The 14,070-nt window shown below is 58.0% G+C and overlaps 1 protein-coding gene across 1 annotated transcript in view; it reads left to right on the top strand.

Annotated features, from left to right (window-relative positions):
- Nucleotides 1-9,990: 9,990 nt before the first annotated feature.
- MYT1 (myelin transcription factor 1) overlaps nt 9,991-14,070 on the top strand; it is a 53,068-nt gene continuing 48,988 nt past the window's right edge. Inside the window, exon 1 of the mRNA XM_036244504.1 lies at nt 9,991-10,287. The gene's annotated coding sequence lies outside the window, so the exon portion shown is untranslated. The remainder of the gene's footprint in view (nt 10,288-14,070) is intronic.

Below are 14,070 nucleotides of genomic sequence, written 5' to 3'. Positions count from 1 at the left end.
AGCCGATGCAGGACTGGTACCGGTGCCCTGGCTCCATTGGGCCCGAGTCCATGAAGCGGGTGGGATTGTCTCACCTGAAACACTGACGATTCACCGCGGCCGTTGTCAGAGGGCACCTGCCAGGGGCTCAGGGACTGGTCACCACTCTTCCTCCTGATCTTATTGTTTCACGTGAACTCAGGCCATTGTTGTGTTTCCAAGGAGACTTTGCAGCTGAGTGAACGGACAGGCCAGCAGCCTCAAGTCCACGCAAGCCTGCGTCCCGAGCGTCCTGCCCTCAGCCGGGGGCTCCCAGCTCCCAGTAGGGTACCTCTCCTCTCACTGTCCTGCTTATCCTTCCCGGGGTGGGGGTCTGTGGCCACCCTGTCCCCTGCCCTCCTCTCCAGCACCCTGCCTGCATCTGGTCTGCCTCGCCCCCCTCTGCACCCTCTGGGGATTTGCATACAGGTGTTCCTGCCTGGTGCAGCTGGGGGGGCACGGAGCACAGGTGGTGAGACAATGGCCGCTCGGAAATGGGTCTCATTCTCCTGCTGCCTCCTCCGAGCTGCCGTCTTGAACCCATGCCAGCAGGGGCAGTGGGCTCGGGTGTGTGGGGCCCCCAGGGTGCCCTTGGTTGGCCCTTAGCTCCCCTGGAGCTTGTCACCCTTACTGGCTATCGAAGCCTTCGTTCCTTGTCGGTAACTGGGGTGACGAGGGCCGCGGGGGAATGGCCCGCAGGGCTGCTGTGGGGAGGAACTGGGGTTCTGTGCCTGATGGAGGTGGGCCAGGGGGTGTCTCTGCAGCTGCAGGAGGACCCTGAGGCCCAGGCTACACTTTCATGAAGACTTTAGGGTGTCCCTCCAAACGGGTGGTGCTCGGCCAGGAGGGTGCTGAGGCTCAGCAGGGCCGTCAGCAGGGCCGGTGGGCCATGCGTCTGATTGTTTCAGTTACTCCAACAACCATCCAGTGAATCGTTCAGCTGTGACGGGGGTTGGTTTCCAAACGTAAAAGCTGAAACACACCCCTTTTTGGGGGAACACTGGGTTCTTCTGTTCTTACGGGCTGGGAACCTGGTGGGTCAGGGGAGTCTCTCCGTCCCCACGTCCTCAGGGCCTGGTCACCTCCTTGGTGAAGGTCTGAGGTCTAGGCTCATGGCCCCACCCCAGCCAGCTCTGGGCCCTCGCCAGCAGCCTCATCCCCATCTGCTGCCCAGCCTGTGTTCCTGGGACCAGGGTGGCTGTGTTGTCCTGGTCTGTTTCCTTCCAGACCCGTGATGTCCAGTGTGTGGGGCTGGGGTTGAAGTTGCCTTTCAGGCAGTTCTGGTTGGGCACCAGGATGTGTCCAGGGCTCCTGGTGTGTGTGTGTGTGTGTGTGTGCGTGTGCGTGTGCGTGTGTGTGTGTGTGTGTGTGTGTGTGTCGGGGGTTGGGTCAGGTAGATAGGGACACACAGGGTTCTGAGCTGTAGCACAATGTGGACTGTTAGACCGGTGCCCCCAGTGAGCTGTGTCCTGTGTCCATGTTTGATGAAGCCTCATCCAGATGTACCAGCAAAGTGATGCATCCATCCCAATTCATTACCCCATCTGCTGTCCACCCATCTACACCCCCATCCATCCATCCCCCACTCATCTACACCAACCCCCCACACATCCATCTACCCACCTACCCACCCATCGACCCATTGACTCAGTGACCCACCTACCCATCCATCCGTCTGTCCGTCTGTGCACTCATGGGTGGCAGAGTTGGAGCATAGAGAAGTCAGGGCTATAGATGGGTTCACTGTAGCCTCATCCAGCAGATTCAGAGCTGTGTGTGTATGTGTGTATGTGTGTACGTGCGTGTGTGTGTGTGTGTATATGTGCATCTGTGTGTGCATCTGTATGTATGTGTGCATCTGTGTGTGTATGTGTGTATCTGTGTATGTGTATGTATGTGTGCATCTGTGTGTGTATGTGTGTGTATATGTGTGTATGTGTGCATCTGTGTGTGTATGTGTGTATCTCTCTGTGTGTATGTGTGCATCTGTGTGTATGTGTGCATGGATGTGTATATGTGTATGTGTGTGTGTGTGTGCGCGTGGATGTGTATGTGTGTATGTGTGTGTATATGTGTGTGTGTGTGTGCGCTGGGTGGTGGGAGGACTGCGTAGGTTTGGACAGGTCCAAGCTGCTCTAACCTACGATGACTGGGTGGGCATCCAGGGGAAGGTGTTGCCTTGCAGCCCAGGGCAGAGCCGCTAGACCGGGCCTGGTTCAGGCCGCTGGCTGGTTGGGAAGCCCTAGGCTGACCTGCCCTAGGCTGACCCGTCCCAGGCTGACCTGTCCTAGGTGGGACCTTTCCTCACCTGGAGGCTTTGACTCCTGCACCGAGAGCTCTTTCCCAGTCAGTTCCCCTTGAGGAAGCACCACGGAGGCCTCTCAATGGTGCTGAAGGCCCAGATCTGGGCTTTGGCTCCTGAGGGTCCTGGACTCCAGTCCCAGCTCTGCCCTGGGGTCTGTGGGCCCTTGGCACTCGGAGGCATGATTGCAAGTTAGGAACAACACTGCTGACCTGGCAGGGGCTCCACGGTGCCTGGCATGGACGTGTTGTCTCCCCTCCCTCCTCCTCAGGGGCTGGGCTCCTGGGTCAAGTGGCCAGTTTGGATGCCTGGCTCCCTCGGGGGGCTGTGTGCTTGCTGGGGTGCTGGGTGAGCTGGCCCTGGGTCTGCCCCTACTGCTAGCTCCGCTGAGGTTCCAGGTGCTCTTTCCCCCTTTGGGCTCTGGGGCACGAGCTGGGATGGGAGGGCCTTACACCTCTGCCCTCACCCCAGGGCACTAAATCTGCGATGGGGGCAGATAGGGTCTGTACTTCCTGCCTTCACTCACCTGGTGTGGTGTTGGTCCTGGGCCGGCTCTGGGTCTCCCATGCTGGGTACGGCTAGAACACCCAGGGTCAGCTGTCCTGAGCTCCACCTCCGGCATCTCAGCGTCTTGACACTGAGTGTTGGGAGGGAGTGTTTCTCCTGACATGACCTTGGACCCAAGCCTGAAGCCACCTGGTGCCCACTGGCCCCACTGAGCTCCGTGGTTGCTGCTGGGGGCCGATGTTCAGGCCAGGGTGCTTCCTTTCTGGGGCTCTGCTGGAGGGCTCCCCTCCACAGGAGCTGTCTTGACATTTGTGGGCGGCAGGCTCATGGCCACTAACAAGCAGACACTACCAGCCTGGCTTGCCATGGCAACCGCCCTTGGCCTCACCCTGCCCAGGCTCCGGGTGGCTTTATCTCCAGGGCCATCTGTTCTGAGAGCAGAGTTCCAAAGCCATTTAAACAGACCTGGAGCAGGGAAGGTGCCTTCCCCTCCCCCCTCTCCCCATGTGTGCACGCACACACCATACACACGCACACACGCACACACAACACACATGGACACCCCCACCCCACACACATGAACACCCCCCCCCCACGCACACACACACGTACAAACCACACACACACACAACACTCACATGCACACACTCACCTGCAGATGAGGTGTGACCCCTGCAGGGTGCAAGGCCACAGAAAGGACACATTCTAGAGAGAGTTCCACCTGGCACTGGGTGTTCTGTCTTTCGTCTCCTTTTCTCTACTTTCTTCACTTCTCTGTCCATCTGTCTATCTGAGCCTGTCTGATTGTGGCCTCACCTCTCTGCCTCGGTCTCTCCTTTGTCCCCACCCCTGTGTCCTTCGGCCTGTGTGTCCATCTCTGTGTCTGCTCCCTTGGCCCTTGCTTCCAGCCCTCCCTCCACTGCTGGTCACTTAGGCCTTTTCTCTCTCCTCCCTCCTACCCGGGCAGCTGCTGGCCAGGCCCTCAGCAGGCATCTGGTCCTCTCACTGTCCTGGACACACTTAGAACCCTCAGGTGGGGCTTCCCACTCAGGTCTGGACCCATCTGGCCTCTGCCACCCCCAGATGGCAAGGTGGGGGGCAGGGGCTCTCTGACACTGCGCCCAGCTTCCTGGACCCCACACCTGGGGGTAGCCTGCCTTCAGCTTGCACTGCGACCCCTCTCTCTGGGCCAGCACCCTGAGACCAGCCTGCATGGACAGGACAAGAAGCCTCAGCTTGGGATGTGGCCAGTGATGTCCCGAGGGCTCCCTTGTGTTGGGGTTGCTGCTCTCAGCACTGCCCTGGCTCTGGTCAAGGGAAGGGAGCTGCCATGGCCACACAGAGCCCCTGAGAGAGGCTGGGGCGACCTCTGTCCTTGACAGTTAGAACTGAACCCTACAGACAGGGAGCCCTCCCAGGGGCTACTGTGGCCAGAGGCAAATGCTCCTCAAACTACAGGGCTGCAGGTCACCTGAGGGGTCTTGCTAATTCCTGGATCTGACTCAGCTCAGACCTGGTCAGAACCTGTGTGGCCTGGGGCTCCTGGGCTGGTCCTGCTGGCCCCGAGCACCTGCGCGTGGGTGAGGGAGAAGCCTGAGGCCCTCTGCAGCCCCTCAGAGGAAAGTCGACCGTCTCACCCGAATCTGAACTTGTCCAAGTGGTTCTGTCATGGGATGGGTTAGGAGGCCGTTTGGTTTTATAGCAGGAAACAGCACAAGCATTCACAGGTTCCCCCATTGTTACTTTAAATAAGCAATCTTAATTAACTCCATCCGAAGAACGCCTTTTCCCCAAGGTTAGGGAGTTAGATGAGGTGGAGGGAGCTAATCTGCTAACTGTGGGCATCTGGCACCTGTGGGAGGGACTTCCTGGGGTCTCTGAGGTTGGGCAGCGGGCGGTGTAGTGGTGGGCCCATCAGCAGTGACTCAGCACAAGCCCGTTGGTGCCACCCTGTCTGGGACCCACAGGGAGGCTGGCCCCTGGCCCTCTTTCCAAAGACAAAGATGAGGAGGTTGAGTCACAGGAGGTTGGATAATTCTCCAAGGTCAGTTCTCTGAAAACACACAGGTCACTGCAGACAAGGGTCAGTGACAGACAGGGGGAGAGGTCCCACCCGGTCCCAGCAGCATCTGCAGCTACCTGCCCCTCCCCCACCTGCCCCTCTCCCTGTGCCCTCACCAACTTCACCCACTCTCACTGGGCTGTCTCCTAATTGGAGGGTTCACCTTTTTTGGTTAATGATCCTTACCTGAGGATATTTTTGGATATTTTTGCATTTACCTTCAGATAGAGTCGGGGGAGGGGAGAGAGAGAAACATCGATGTGAGAGACACACATCAACTGGTTGCCTCCCGCACGACCCTGACCAGGGCCAGGGGCCGAACTGCAACTGAGGAACGTGCCCTTGACCGGAATCGAACCCTTGACTCTGGTCTGCGGGCCGGCGCTCTAACCCGGAGCACACTGGCCAGTGCAGAGGGACTCACCTTCTGTTCGACCCTGACCCTGGCCCTGAGCCTCACCCTGGAACCCGCGTCCTAGGGAAGCAGAGCTGTTGGTTTACACACATCTGCTCCCTCCTGCTGAGTCCGGGCACTGCCCCCACCCGGTGGCCAGGCCAAGCCTGGGGTCCTAAGCAGTCCCCGTGGTCCCCACCTTGCCCCCGCCCCACATCCAGACCCTTAGCAGCCTGTACCCCTCCCCGTCAGGGGCGGACGCCTGCACACAGGCAAATGAGTCCCCAGCACTCAGGATGGGATGGAGACCTCCCCAGGAGTGGAAACTTGAGTTGTCTCAGGGTGAGCAAGAGCCAGGCTTGAAGCTGGGAGTGTCCAGCCGGGCCCGGGGATGGCCAAGCTTTGCGTAAAAACGCGCCTGTGGGCAGTGAAGGGTCAGGGACAGGGACAGGGGGTAAGGCAAGAGGACTTGTCCTAGACAGCCCCCCACCCCTCCCCACCCCTGGCCTGGACTGAGCTGCTGACCCTCCTCACTGAGAGGTGGGTTCCTGGTCCTCCCTCCACCTTCCCCCACCCCTCCCACAAGGTCTCCCTAACTAGGTGGTGAGGAGTCCATAGCTCAAGGGCCCCAGGGTCCCACCCCCTACGTAGTCGGGGATTGTGTTGGGGACAGGCCAGGACTCCCCAGACTTGATCCTACCCCTATCCCACTGGTCTCCCCCCAGGTTTCTGTCCTGAGTGGGTCTGGGGTGAAGTAGGGATAGAGGGAAGGTTGGAGGAGGAAGGTGAGGGGGAGGGGAGGAGAAAGGAGGAGGAGGAGAAGGGAGGGGGGAGGAGCTCAGGGAAGGGAGGGACGAGAGGGGGAGGGGAAAGCATCCCCGGGAAGGCCCCTCCCTAGCTCACTTGTCAGTTCCTCAGCTGAGGGGCTGTCTTCTCTTCCCCACCTGCAGGCGGGGCTCATTGTCTGGCTAGCCCCATTGTGTGGGGCCGGGAGCCTCATTGGCAAAGCATTAATTTGTGGCTGTCTGTGCTCTGCTCTGATTGGCTGCACGAGAAGGGGGCTCTCCAGGGCCCTAGGACACAGAAGTTTGCGCAGCAACTTTTTCCAGCATGAAGTGACTGTGTGTCCAGGGTCCAGGCTTCCGAGTAGAGGTCACCCGCCCAGCCAGGATGACGCTCTGTGGGACCTTCCTGGGTGCGTACTTTCCCCGACGCCCGCACTCCTCCCCGGGCCTGTTCATGTTGCTGCCAAGAGCAAGCAGGCTAATTAGCTGTGTCCCCTGTCAGCACTCAGTGCTCTTTCTGGGGAGGAGAAGGTGCCAGACAGGCGCCTTCGTGAGAGGCCCCTGGAACCAGCACCTCCTCCAGCTGACAGGACTCGCAGAGCTGTCAAGGCCACGGCTCTGGGCTGGCCTGGGAGGTTGCAGGTGGGGTGGCAGCCAGGGAGGGTGTGGGTGCGGGGGTGCCGGGCTCGGGAGACGAGGGGGTGGAGAGAAGGTGCACGTCTGTGCGTGTGGCCGGAGGGGCCCCTGGGCCTGCTGCTGGCATTTCCATGCCGAGTTCCCGTGTGAGCCTTTAACACAGAGCGGGAGCCAGAGTTGGTGTGTGAGCCCCACAGATCCCCCCAAACTTGTGTGTTTGTGTGCGTGTGTGTGTTCACACAGTGTCAGAGGGCTGGTGTGTTTGAGGTCTCAGTGTGAAGCAGTCTCACAACATGGCCCCGAGCGTGTGCGTGTGCGTGAGACAGGCACATGGAGTCAGCCCGGGTGTTGGGGAGAGAGGCTCTGGGTTTTGTTTGCTCCATCTGCCAGCGCCTGCCTGGGGCCGTGCCCCCCCCCGCCGCCCTCAGCTGTTCATATACAATATTAATGCTGACCACCTCGGCTCCGCACACAAGGGCCCTAATTGTCGTCTGCAGCTTTAAGACGGGCGCCCATCTGCAGGGAAGCTTTTCAGAAAAAAACAAGAAAGCCCTCACCCCCAGCTGGTCACCGGAGAAGGTGGTGCCAATTACAGATGCAGAAAAGTTTAGACCAAAATTGCTTGAAAGAGTTTTTATGAAGCAAATGAACAGACACTTGGACTGTCTGTGGGCAGATTTGCACAAGGAATCACCCTGTATTTGAAATGCTCTCTCCAGCTGAGCGGTCCTCAAGCCTGTTTCCCAGCGAGGGCTTCAGCCACCAGTTTGGTTTTGCAGTTTTCCTCCCCTTCTGGGGCTGGGGACCCCCAGCCAGACAGGTTTTTCCTGTGGGTGTTTCCAAACTTAACAGTCCCACGCGACTTCCCTGTAGCGCTGAAAGGAGCAATCTGCTCGGGGCTTAGTTATGGAAGAAGAAGTATCTTATGAGCGGTTTCCACCTGGGTAAGAAAGTTTCCGGTTGCACCTGCTGTTGTCGCTCCCAAGCAGGCCCGGCACCCTCGGTTGGAAGCGCCGCTGCTGCGGGTCCTGAGACGGTTCCGAGAACAAAGGCCGGGCGTGCGGCGCTGTCCAGAGTGCTGACCAGACCGCGGGCGCGGGGAAGCCGCCCAACCCCAGGAGCTGCCCGTGAAGCCCCTGCCCCGCTCCCGTCCTGTGTGCCCTCCTTTGTTCTCCTGACCATTCAGCTCAAGATCCTGAACCTGTGCTCATCAAAACCTATCTTCTGAGGCAGCTCCGGGGCTGCTCTGCCGGCTCTTGGCCCGGGCAGCGGACACGTTCGAAGGCCTGTTCCCGACACAGAGCTGCACAGCTCAGGAGGGGTGTGTGGAAAGCTGAGACCTAGGTTTGCACAGATATAATTTCCGTTACCTGAACAAATAATTATGCTGCTCCAGGGCTTTTGTTGCACAAATCGATGTCTCCCTGTTGTTGCCTCTGCCGGCTGTTGTTTCCCAAGTTTGACGGTTACACGTCTGAATCAAGGGCTTCCCGAGACGGTGGGCATTGTTGGGGAATCGGCTGATTCAGCACCGGCCCTCCCTTTGAGCCTATCTCCACGGTGAACAATGGCGCAGGGCTGCCTGAGCCTGCAGCCTGCCGATAAGAGTTTAATAGAATCTCTGAATGCCAAAGGTTTGGATGTAAAATATCCCAGCACTCACAGCGTGTCCAGAGGAGACAGAAAATGGCTTTTCAGGAGAGCTCTCAGCTGACTATGTCCTTCTATGCTAATGGACATGAGCTTTGGAGAGAATAAAAACAATGGTAGGCAGTCATTGTGGGAGCCTCAAAGGACTCTCGTTTGGCTAATTAATATTTCATCCTCAGTTTGACCAGTGAAGGTGTGCATTCCTTCTGCTCAGTCTGAAAGATTGCCCTCAGTATACTGCGTATTTTATTTGATGAGAATAATGTGCGTGTATAAGAGCTGGACGTACCTGCTTTAGAATGAAGCTTGTTGGTTTGCCTACAGACAGAACACTGCATGGTGAAAATAATTGCCCGTGAAAGAGTTTTAGCTGATTTTCAACGCGTGCGTTTTTTAGAGGATGCTAACTGTTCCAAGTCTGTCTCACTCATACTTCTGGTGGCCTGAGCCCTTTAGGGCTCATTAAGTTGAGGTCAGTGTGTTTCTGAATAACTTACAAGAAATGCTATTTGCTGCCATGAAATCTCAGCGCTGAACTTCTGAGCCGTGGGTTCACGGGCGTACACGCTGGTCTGGACGGCATCCTCGGAAGGTGTGTGAAATTCATAGGACAGTTCCTAGCAACCTGATTATGATAACGGACAGCTGCCTGCCTGATTCATCAGCAAGAAAAGGGAATTTGAGTAGGAACCAAGAATACCTTGGCTCCTGGGCACCGAGGAAATTCCTTAGTTTACCTCAAATGTGGAAAAAAGTCACAAAGTGACAGACTGAGAAAGCAGACAACTGGGTTGCCTAAAGAGTGGGTGGGCACTTCTATTGTGTGTGTTATTGATTTTCCTCCTCTTGATTTTCATTGGATAGCTCCTTGCAGGCAGTTTTAAAAAGACTCAAAAAGATAGAGCAGAGAACTTGAGCGCTGTGCTTCCCTCTGGCTGGGATAAACTTACCATGTTGGGGCTTCAGGATGTACCCACGTTCTCTTTGAGGGGATTTTATTACTTTTTACACAGCAACCGGGGGTTTTACACAGAAAGAGAACATGCGATGAAAAAAAAAAGTGTGTTTTCCTGATCGATCCTTTGTGTGTATGAGTTAATTTTTTGGTCGGTGGCCATAGGTACTATTTATGCATTTCAAAAATATACACACATATCCATCTGAGTCCTCAATACTTGCATATGCAGATGGGCCCATAAGCAGCCCTCCTGGTTCATCTGAGTGATAAATTCTGCTGTCCGTTCTTTATGATGGTAGGTCATATTCTTAACCACCAATAAATATTGTAAAGTACTTTCTCTGCAGCCGTGCTAACCCAGGGCATCTGTCATTCCGGTTGCTGCTATTAGGAATTATTGGACTGAACCACTGGTGGAGAAAGCAGAGGGGTGAGCACGGCAGTTGTGCCGCTCTCTGCCCTTTTGTGTATTTTGCATAAAAATAACCTAATCATGCTGCATATTAATTATAAATCAGTGTGGGCAAATGCGGGCACCTTGGGCTGGCAGAGGCTTGAAGCCAGAGCCGGGGGCTCTGCCGGCCGGGCACCTCGGTTCCCAGGTCAGCAGATCCATCTTGCTGATGCTATACTGTAAATTTATTTCACCTCGGAGAGTAAACAGATATATTGGAGCCCCAAGGGTTCATGGGTAGCGTATTTACAAAGGAGCCTCTCTGCCAGCCCGTGCCACCGCTGCTAATGAGAGCGGTCATTAAGTAAATGAGATGTCGCCTTTAGCTGGCTTAGGAGTTCGCACACTGAGGGGAGAAGATATTTAATTGAAACCCGCACCCAGGCTTCCCCACATGTGACGCGTAGGAGGCAGCTGCCGGCCCCTCCTCCCCCGTCCACCCTGCACCCCCCCATGTAAATTTCATGATTGCTTTCCGTGATGTCATTTTGAAAGAGGACAGACAATAGCTGTGGGGAAAGGTAAGTCAATGTTACGTTCTTTCGCTGACAAAGGCAGATGCGGGTGTTTGGCTTCTCCCCTGGCCGGGGACAGGGAGCGGGTGCAGCTGATTGCTGAGATGAAGGCGTGCTCCGCGGGGAGAGCAGGTCTGGGGAAGGCGCTCTAGAGCTGCTCGGCTGGACCGAGGCTTTCTTCTCCCGGGTCTGCCCTGGCGGTTCCCTCCTCTCTCGGTCCCTCCGCGGCTTGCTGACGCGCGTGGCCTCTCTGAGTCGAGCGGACACATTGTGCGTCCTGCCAGAAGAGACGTTGGGGGGACCTTGTATCAAGACGAGAAACTTTATGTGCGTTTCTGGAAGACGAACAGAGATACACCTGCAGCTGTGGGATCAGGCGGCTGGGACCTGGCAAAGGCTGGCTCCTTAAGCAGAAGACCTCTCTGGGACCGGGACTCAGTCCGGACCTCATGTGTGGCCCCCACCCAAGACTCGGAGTGGAGATGGTCATGTGAGCATTTTGTCTTTGCATGTCACGTATTTCTAAAGTTAGGGGACGGCGTCTAGGTGCGTGTGTCTGTGGGGTGGGTGTGCAGGACTGAGCAGCCGTTCCTCTCGGATCCCGTCTCCAGATGTGACCTGGTCCCGAGAGCCGTTGTTTTTGTTTCCGTGGAACCGGGCTTGCGTATTTAAAACTAGAAATCATGGTTGGCCAAGCAGTTGGTGTGCCGTGAGCAACGCTGTGCCTGCAGGGTGGTGCATCTGGGCCGTGGACTTTGTTCTGTCCCCCGGATTCACTTTCTTCTTTGTGAACCCGGAAAATAGACCAGCTCGGTGACTCTCGCCTGTGGGGGCCTCACATGGGAGCCCCCGCCTTCCCCTGTCCCCAGCCTCCTCTTGTCTCAGCATCCATGTCGTCCATGGGCATCACTGGCCGGTCAAGTTTGTTTTTTTCCTTGAACAAAACATCTGCAAGGGGCTCCGGTGGCAGGGAGTGGGCTCAGCCGCAGGCCCTCGGACGGTTCCTATGATGGCAACAATGACATCGATTATTATCATCATCCTCATGGGAGGGGGAGGTGGAGAATTTGCCTTTGTGGTTAAAATAAAAAGTCAGAGGAAGCTGCGAAGATCTCTGAGGATAGTGGCTGAGTGAGCAGAAGGCTGGCGGGTGCCGGGCAAAGCCAAGGAGCTGAGCCTCAGCGAGGGGTGAAGGGTGTGCTTGCTCTGGCCCTGCAGGGGGGTCCTCACCACCAGGGCACCCCTCCCATTGGTCCTTGGCTGCGATTGTCACCTCCTCCCATATGCTCCTTTAATTCATGGTAAACAGGAGTGGAGAGCAGGGATTGGAGTTTGTGGTGCCAGCAAGGACGTGCCACCCACAGGGCAGGACCTGCCTGGCTTCTCAGAATTGCTCACTGTGCAGAGGAGGCTGGGCAGGGCTCAGGGGCAGCTTGTTGGCCGAGAGGGGCAGCTGCATGAGCCCTCTGCCCCTGAGCTGGAGCCCGAGCTCCTACGGCATCCCTGCCCCCGGGCAGCGTGCGTCTCCCCCGGCCTTGGGGAGGTCTTTCCATCCTGCAACCACCTGGGTTCGAGCTGCCTCAGACCACAGGGCCCAGATGTGGGCCTGGGAGGTCGTGCAGGTCAGAGAGCCGCTTCTGACCCGGGGCCTGTGGGGACTGGGGATTGCTCTGGTCCAGAGGCAGCAAAGGACTTGGAGCCAATACTCTTCTTGGAAGATTCTCGCAAAGGGAGAGCCACCTCTGGTCTCTCCGGCCGGCGGACCTGGTTAGAGGTGACCCCACGTGGCAGGCAGGCCCTGGGCTGAGGTGGCTCTGTCCCAGGAGTCACAGCAGCTGCTGCTGCCCTGTCAGGGCTCGGAGACGCCAGAGTGTGCTCTCCCTGACCCAGAGTGGTGCTGGTTCTGGCTGGTTCTGACGGGAGCGTGGCTGGGCTATTTTGGGCGCTCTCCCTGGTGCTGCCCAGAGCCAGGGCCCCTCCTTTTTCCTGCTGCCCTCCTTCGGCCTGGAGTCACCAATGTGCCCACAAGGACATGGTGACTCTGTGAGTGCGGGGGAGGGGCGGGAGCCTGGTGAGCGCAGGCGGCAGGGGACGAGCCGGCCTCCCTCGTGTGGGCCACACCTGGGATGGCAGCAGGACAACGTGTCTGCGGGCAGAGGACGCACCAGAGAGGCCCCTGCCTCCCGTAGCTGCCCCGATGGCGCTGGGCACACTGGCGGGGCCGAGACCTCCTGCGTGGACTCCGTGCGCCCAAGCCCTCGCCTGGGCAAACACCCGATCAGCATGCCGCCTGCTGGCCCTGAGTGATGGAGTGACTGGCCCGGGGGCGGGGGCGCCGCTGGTCACCTGATCCTCGGGCAGGCAGGGCACTGGGCAGCAGTCAGGTGCACGTCAGTCACCCAGTCTGGGAAGAGCAGCACCGCGCCTGCCCAGGCCCTGGAGGGCCCGGCCCAGGTCCCCCTCCTTGGCTTTCCTCCTGGGCGGAGAGTCAGCTGGCGGGCACCCCTCCCGCGGCTCCCGGATCCTACGCACTTTCCCTGAGAACTCACTCCTTAACAGCCCAGAGCCGAGTGTCTGCAGATGTAATTTTAACGGGAATTTTGTGGGGAGGGTTTACAGGAAAACGTCTTTGGGAGCATCTTTGGTTCGTCAGCCCCAAACGCTGTTGTCCAGCGGCTTTCTGCTCCCAGAGACCCTGCCGCCCATTCTCTCGGGACCCTCCCGGGCAGCCCAGCCCAGCGTGCTGCTGCGGTTCTCTGAGCACTTCCTGTCTTTCACGGACACTGAATTTCTCCCAATGTTGCTTTAAAACCTCAAAACAAACGAGAGAGAGAGAGAGAGAGAGAGAGAGAGAGAGAGAGAGAGAGAGAGAGAGGAGAGTTGTCACAGGGCCTGAAATGCATTTGCTCTGTGGAGAGTCAGAGGGAACAGACACGTGGCTCGTCTGGGGCAGCACAGCCCCCGCCAGCCCCCGTGGCCCGGCTCCTACTGTCAGGAACACACGCACTTTCTCCAGCCAGGAGGAGCGTCACCTTTCACGTCATCCCTTTTCCATTTTTAAATTTGTCTACAAAAATGCAATGTCATTTTAATGAGGCAGAATGAAAGTAACTGAGAGGGCGTGAGTCCGTGCCTCTGTCGGGAGCCGTGCGGCGGGGTGGGGTGGCCCGCACAGGGTGGGCACGGGGGCTCACGGCCGTCCTGCAGCCCCCTTCAGGTGTGTGCTGGACACCAGGCGCCATCCCCCCGGGGAGCCTGGAGTCGGTCAGTCGTGTGTGGTGAGCCGTGGGGTTGGTTTGGGACTGTGGCCGGGGCAGGACTGGCGCGGAGGGTGAGCTTGTGACCGCCCTGGAGGGGCTGGCACGCTGTGCCTAGGGGTGGCGGGCAAGGTGTGAACGCAGGCACACCATATGGCCCGAGCTGCTGACAGACCAGCCCTCGGGCTCCCACTCACCCTCACACCTTGATCGTGTTGGACGTCAGGGTGGGGGCTCTGGCAGAAGCCATCTGGGTCCTCTCCTTTCCCCCCATTCTGTTGCTTAAACACTGCACATTGGCGGAGCAGCCTGAGGGACCCAGTCCCCAGAGCGCCCAGGCCAGGCGGCTGCTCCCACCTGCAGGCTTCTCGCTGGACCCAGGGCCAACCTCCCACGTTTCCTGTGCTGGGGCTGGAGGTTGGATACTCTGCTATGCCAGGTGGCTGCTTGACCAGGTCCAAGGAGGTCCCTGGGGCTCCCAGACCTCAAACCCGCAGCAACCAACAGCTCGGGGGTAAGGCCCTGGGTCTGC

The sequence above is a fragment of the Molossus molossus genome, unplaced genomic scaffold (genome assembly GCF_014108415.1).
Source record: "Molossus molossus isolate mMolMol1 unplaced genomic scaffold, mMolMol1.p scaffold_m16_p_6, whole genome shotgun sequence".
Taxonomy (NCBI): domain Eukaryota; kingdom Metazoa; phylum Chordata; class Mammalia; order Chiroptera; family Molossidae; genus Molossus; species Molossus molossus.
The sequence above is the reverse complement of the archived record's forward strand: the minus strand, read 5'-3'. Positions and strand labels throughout refer to the sequence as shown.